General features: G+C 44.9%; 1 pseudogene; it reads left to right on the plus strand.

Annotated features, from left to right (window-relative positions):
• Positions 1-1,726: 1,726 nt before the first annotated feature.
• Positions 1,727-6,169, plus strand: Eif4g1-ps2 (eukaryotic translation initiation factor 4 gamma 1, pseudogene 2; annotated as a pseudogene).
• Positions 6,170-7,147: the final 978 nt, after the last annotated feature.

Below are 7,147 nucleotides of genomic sequence, written 5' to 3' on the forward strand. Positions count from 1 at the left end.
GGTATGCACTCATTAATATGTGGATATTAGCCCAAAAGCTTGCAATACTCAAGATACAATCCACAGACCACATGAAGCTCAAGAAGGATGACCAAAGTCCAGATTCTTCAGTCCTTCTTAGAATGGGGAACAAAAATATTCACAGGAAGAGATATGGAGACAAAGTTTGGAGCAGAGTGAAGGAATGGCCATTTAGAGCCTGCCCCAACTGGGGATTCAGCCCATATATATATATATACAGCCTCCAATCCCAGACAATATTGCTGAAGCCAAGAAGTAAATGCTGACAGGAACATGATATAACTGTCTCCTGAGAGGCTCTGCCAGAGCATGACAAATACAGAGGTGAATAATAGCAGCCAACCATTTAACTGAGAATCGGGTCCCCACTGGAGGAGTTAGAGAATTGAAAATGCTGAAGGACTTTGCAACCCCATAAGAACAATACCAACCCACCAGAACTCTCAGGGACTAAACTACCATCCAAAGAGTCCACATGGACAGATCCATGGCTCCTGCTGCATATGTAGCAGACACTGTCCTTGTCAACCCCAAAGGGAGGAGAAGCCCTTGGTCCTGCCAAGGCTCAATGCCCCAGTGTAGGGTATTGTCAGGATAGGGAGGCAGGAAGGGGTAGGTTGTTAGGTGGGGGAACACCCTCACAGAAGAAGGGGAAGAGGGGATGGGATAGGGTGGACTTTGGATGGAAAACCTGGAAAGGGGATAACGTTTGAAATTTAAATAAAGTATCCAATTAAAAAATAACTTAAAAAAGTCAAAATTTAAATGCTAATTCACAGGCGTGTACCTTCAATGAGCAGTGTCCAATGCCTCTTAATAGGTAAGAGATACTGCTTGGAGTTGACAAAACTGAAGTATAGTTAACTGCCCTTCCTTAAAGGAAATAGTCTCAGCTCACTGGTGGACACATGAACACAGGTCCAATCAAAGTTAAATCAATAATAGTTCTTGTTGAATAGCATCTGTCAGGTAAAGTGTGTTTATAAACTTTGCATCGGGGATGCTTATATTAATACAAGAAGCATAAACATACATATGATAGCAGCAGCAATTAGCATCATGTCACTGAAGAACCAGTCTCTTATAAATCTAGGAAGAAGTGCTAGTGAGTCTAGACTCATTTTCTGTTGTGTACATGTGCCTTATATACACAGAAGCAGATGTAGCCAGAGTTTCAAAGAAAATTGCCCAAATGGCAGCTTTTTCATTTGAATTGTACTGATTAAAAATGCAGGAAATGTCAAAAGCATTTCTTTAGTCGTTTTATAGATAGACAGCCCAGCTGGAATACATACTATATAAAGCAGAATATTCATATGTCTCTTTGAATATATTAATAATAAAGTTATATTTCTTTAACTTACAAACTTCTTTATAATACATAAAATTTAGTCACGTCCTTCTAAATATTTCTAGTCATGGATCCATAAGTCATTAAATGTCCTTAAAATCACCATGAGGCAGCTCTGCCCTCTGAACTGGTCTTATGGGGACTTGGCTGCACCTGTGGAGAAGCCGTGGCCACTGAGTGGGATCTGGGCAAGCAGACAGAAATGTTTGTGGACTACATCTGTGCTGCTACGTGGGGCTTGGCTGCGTGAACTGAAAAAGACTGAAGGCCTTTGGATGTCAAGAATCTGTAGGCAGCGCTGTGGACTTATTAACGAGGGAATACTCTGGGGACCCTGGTGTGGAACCAAGTGAAATGAACAATGCTTCTCAGCCCACAGGCCTCTACACGTGTCAGGTCCCCTAGACTCCCACAGCCAGCGGCAGAATGAACCAGTGGTGTTTAGCTTGCCTCAAGTGACACAAAGGAACAAGCCTTCTCAACCCCTGCCTGTCCTGCCCTAGCTCCCCATGTCTGCCCTGCTGGATCCCAAGTAATGATGATCCCTTCCCAGATCTCCTACTCACCCTCCCAAGGAGCCTACTATATCCCTAGACAGGGGTGATTTACATATGTTGTCTCAACACAACAGTACTCTGTGCATCCAGGAGCCCCAGGCTTCTATTCAGGTGCAAGCCCTACCGAGTTTGGGACCTATGCTGGAGCCTATTACCCAGTCCAAGATTTGTGGCAGTTTCCTGCTAGTGTGGCTCTTGCTTCAGTTCTGATGAACCAGCCACCCAGGTTGCTCCTAAGAGGGAACCAAAAACTATTCGAATTTGAGATCCAAATCAAGGAAGGAAGGATATCAAAGAAGAGATCATTTCTGGTGCCCGCACTGGCTCCACACCCACTCTTCCCCAGATTGAAGGCAGTCTGGAGCCTCAACCCAATGGGAAGTCGCCTCAGGTTGCTGTCATTATCAGGCCAGATGACCAGTCACAGGGAGCAGCCATTGGGGAGCGGCCAGGACTGCCTGATCCAGAGCATAGCCCTGACACAGAGTCTCAGCCTTTGTAGCCTTCTCCAACCCCATTGCCACCCCCAATTTTGGAGCAGAGGTCTGAATCTAATCTTGGGTTCCTCTCTATTCCTGGGGACACTATGACAACAGGGGTACTACCAATATCTGTAGAAGAATTGACCCCCATCTCTTGTAAAACTGGGGAGCCATACTGCCTCTCTCCAGAACCCACTCTTGCCGAACCCATACTGAAAGCAGAAGATAAAGATCAAGGGGAAGAGGATGCTGATGGAAGCAAGACCCAGGACCTATTCTGCAGGGTAGGCTTCATCCTGACGTATGCAGACATTCCAGACGTTTCAGCAGCTGATGAAGCAGGTGAGACAGCTGGCCATTGACACCAAGGAATGTCTCAGAGGAGTCATTGACCTCATCTTTGAGAAGGTCATTTCAGAGCCCCACTTCTCTGTGGCTTATGCCCACATGTGCCTCTGCTTCATGGTGCTGAAAGTGTCCAGTACAGAAAAGCCAAGAGTGACTGAATTTTTGAAAACTGCTGTTAAATCTGTGCCATAAGGAATTTGAGAAAGACAAAGATCATGATGGAGGTTTTGAAGAAGGACAAAAAGAGATGAATGAAGCTGCTACAGCAGAAGTATGGGGATGTCTGAAAGAAGAGCACAAAGAGGCCCAGGACATAGCTCAGTGTTACTCTATAAAGAATATTAAGTCCATTGGAGAATTATTCAAGTTAAAGATGTTAACCAAAGCAATAATGCATGACTGTGTGGTCAGACTATTTAAGAACCACAATGAAGAGTCGCTGGAATGCCTCTGCCACCTCTTCATTCCGATAGGCCACGGCTTGGACTTTGCAAATGCCAAGCCTTGAATGGATCAGTATTTCAACCAGATGGAAAAAGTCATTTAAAAAAAGACCACCTTGCATCTGTTTTATGCTGTAGGATGTACTCAATCTGTGACAGAGCAATTGGGTGCCATGCCAGGGGGATCAGGGTCCTAAGAGTATTGATCAAGTTCAGAAGGAGGTTGAGATGGAAGGGCACAGGGAGAACTCATCAAAGTGTTATCAGCTCATGGCCAAGGGCAGTGACAAACATCAGGGTGGTCCTCCAGGCTCTCCTATCAACTTCCACTTGTGGATGATGGTAGCAGAAATACAGTGCCCATCAGCAAAGGCAGTCTCCTCATTGACACCTCACCAAGATCCATAAAGTCTGGTTCCATTGATTCTAACAACCAGCTCTTTGCATCTGGAGGATGCCTGAGTTGAAGCAAGGGCAGCAGGAGCCAAGCCCTCAGACACAGCATTGGAAGCTACATGACCAAAAATGCCTTGAATCATTTTTCTGCCTTCAACAAATATTACTCACAGAGAACACAGAAAACAGACATGTTGTACAGAGGAGTAGCTTAAGCCGGGAACGAGATGGTAAAGACAGGGAGGGGGGAGACAGTAGAGCAGAGTGAGTGGGAGGTGAATGTGGGGACTGACTTGATTGTACTAGAACACCTGCTACCAAGAGAAGTTTTAGCATAGAAGTGGAGAAGAAAAGTAGAGAGTGGCCACCCCAGCCTGAGGAGCTCCACAAGGCAGTTAGCCTCACAGAGGATTGTAGGGATCCGTATTGGATTTGGGCCTGGCTGCTTTGTGACTATGGCTCAAAGTGGCAACGTGACTCTTGGCTGCATGGCCACAGAGGTTCAACATTGAAATGACTGCCATACAGTCAGGAGATTGTTGGACAAAAGCCTTTCCCAGGAAGACTCTGGGAGCAATCACAGGATGTTTCAGCCTGAGCAAAACACTGGATGTCCCTGAGCAGATTCCTGAAAAGGGTTTGGCCTTTTCAAAGAACATGTCCCCAGAAGACTGTTGCCTCTTTGTTTAAGGAGAATATCTTGCAGTTTAGTGATTCACCTCATATCCTTGGGCACTTCCCAATGCTCCCCCACCCTAAGTTTCAATTCCTGCCTCAGAGCTTTAAATGCTGTACATTCCTCTCAACAAACGAGACCTTGACAATAGAATCTTGCTTGGTCTCCTTCTTCTCTCACCCCCCCCCATTAGGCCTAAGGGTAGCGCCCCTTCGGAACGCTGAATAACTGAGTCCCTGCTGGCGGGGACAGAGGATGATAGTCTGGATCTTGTGAAATGGGAAGCCACTCTACCTTCAGTGAGCCCTCCAAAAGCTGTTCTCTCTGTGGATGAAATGGAGAAAAAAAATCTAAGGTCATCATTAAGCAATTTCTCCATCTCAATGACATGAAGGATTCGGTACAATGGGTCCAGGAGCTGGCTTCATACTCTTTGGTCTTCATCTTTGTTCGGCTTGGCATCGAATCCATGCTGGAGTGAAAGAGGAGATCTTAGAGTAGTTTAAAACTTATGGCAACAGAGCCTGACTCATGAACACAAACAGTTAAAATGCAGGTGGGCAGGCTGACTCATTAACCGTAGACCCCAGGATGCCCGATGGGCTGAGAAAAGGAGGAGAGATCCCAGGGACCGGCAGACCATCAGAGATAGGGAGGATGCGTAATGGCAAACATGACGAATTCCTGAGAGAGACACCCCCCCAGACATGTCCAAGTGAGTAATGAACCCAGACCCCCACCTCCATCTTATGATGTTTGTTCTATAGATAATGTTCCAGGGAGCCAAGGTTGGAGTTTTACCAGATGGTTCATCAACTCAAATAAACACCCATCCTGAGAACAGAAGATCAAAGGACTGTTCCCTAGACATCAAAGCCTGATCCTTCCCGCGGATTTGCGCAGTAAGCAGATCCATCGCCACGCTAGGAGCCTCTGTCTCCTCCCACCCCAATCTCTACCTATATAGACCCTAAGCTTTTAAGCTTCGGGGTTGACTCCTCTGTCTCCTGTGAGAGATACGTTTCAGCCAGAAGCGCTCCGCTAAATTAAACTGCCTCGTGTGTTTACAGCAAGACCGTTGTCTGTGTGTCTTTGGGTGCGTGCTGACTTGAGCAAAGGGGGGCTTCCTTCAGGACTCTTTCAGAGTACCATTGCTCGTGAGCATAAGGGGTGACTGTTGCACCAAGTGCTGTGTACAGAACACCTTCCTATTGTCCAGTATTTCCAAGGGCTCTAGGAAACACTAAAATTGGCTGAGGATATGGAAATTGATATCCCTCATATATGGCTTTACCTGGCAGAACTGATAACACCTATTCTCTAGGAAGATGCAGTACCCAGGGGAGAGCTCTTCAGCGAAATTATGAAGCCTCCAAAAACCATGGGAAAAGCTACTTATCTGTTGCTAGAGATCCTTATGCAAGAGCATGGGTACCAAAAAGGTGGGGATACTATGGTGAGAGTCTGGGCTGAGCTGGCCAGAATTTCTAGCAGAAGGCCAAGATGTTGGCTCATTTGTGGCTGAAACGAAGGTGGAATATTCCTTGGGAGAAGAATCTGAACCTCCTGACAAGAGGACATTTGTCTTTGAGGAGCTGTGTAGGGAGCTAGAGAAGTCGTTGAAGGACAGTGGTAGTTATCAGCGTGTGTTTAACTAGATAGAGGTTAGCCTGAGTGAGCAGCAAATAGCATCCAAAACAACAGTGTGAACCTTCATGACAACTCTGTTATTCTGCAATTGTCTTTGAGACTCCCCTCCAAGTCAAGTGTTCAGAGGAAGATGCTTTCTACAGCTGGGAGAGCAGCAAGGACAGCAGGGTAAGGCCATTAAATCTGTCACAGCATTCTACAATTGGCTTTGTGAGGCTGAGGAGGAGGAGTCTGATAACAAGTGATGGTGGGTGGGGCAGGGGACTGGGAGCCAGGGACATGTGGATAGCCTAACCAGCCAGCTTCCTGGACTGCAGGAGGGGTGGCAGCAGCAGTGGCAGTAGGTTCCTGTAGTGTGGTGTGACTTGAGCTAAATAAAAGTGGTTGATGTGGCAGAATGCCTTGAGGCTGCCTGGGGATCCCCTTCAGGATGCCAAATGTCTCTCTTTTTCCCCCAGGGCGCGTATGTATGTATGTATGTATGTATGTATGTATGTATGTATGGTCTTGAAATTTGGTGTATTTGCAGGGGAAAGGTCACTACTGCCTGTATCTAGGGTCCTTTTTATTTTCTGAAATCACTTTTGGGAATGCTGTCCTCACTGTTGGGTACATATGACCCAGCCCTTGCACCACTCCTGCTGCTGCCTGGGTAGGGGAAAGGGGTGGGTACAGTGCCTATAATTATTAAACATGAATAAAATTTTAAAAATCACCTTGAAACAGGTATTTATGAATTGGTGATTTACAAAGGGCTAAAGATCAAAAGGAATCTTGACTTTGTTAATACAGTATTCTAGGTATCCAAAAGTGGCAAGGTCAGTAGAAATCATAGCTAATTTATAAAACATGAAATGTTGATAAGATTAGTGTGTATTATACCAGATTACATATTAAAACAGACAATTTCTTAACATTATTTACAACAAAAGACATCCATTAGCAGCTCTATCAATAACAAAATTAGCTCATCTTGACGCTAACTATATAATTGAATATGTATACATATGTGGTATAGACTAAAGCCTTGAAATCATGAGAAAGTGTCGCTGCAGACAGACTAACCTGAAAATTCATTTTTTTAGATATGTTTCAAGTAAATCAATTAACTTTTCTAACCACTTTACCAAACAAAACAAAAAGGGAAAAAAAGAAAAGAAAAAGATGTTTGCATATTGTTACATTTGACAAAAAAAGAAAAAAAAGAAAAGAAAGAAAGAAAG

Source organism: Rattus norvegicus, chromosome 9 (genome assembly GCF_036323735.1).
Source record: "Rattus norvegicus strain BN/NHsdMcwi chromosome 9, GRCr8, whole genome shotgun sequence".
Classification (NCBI taxonomy): domain Eukaryota; kingdom Metazoa; phylum Chordata; class Mammalia; order Rodentia; family Muridae; genus Rattus; species Rattus norvegicus.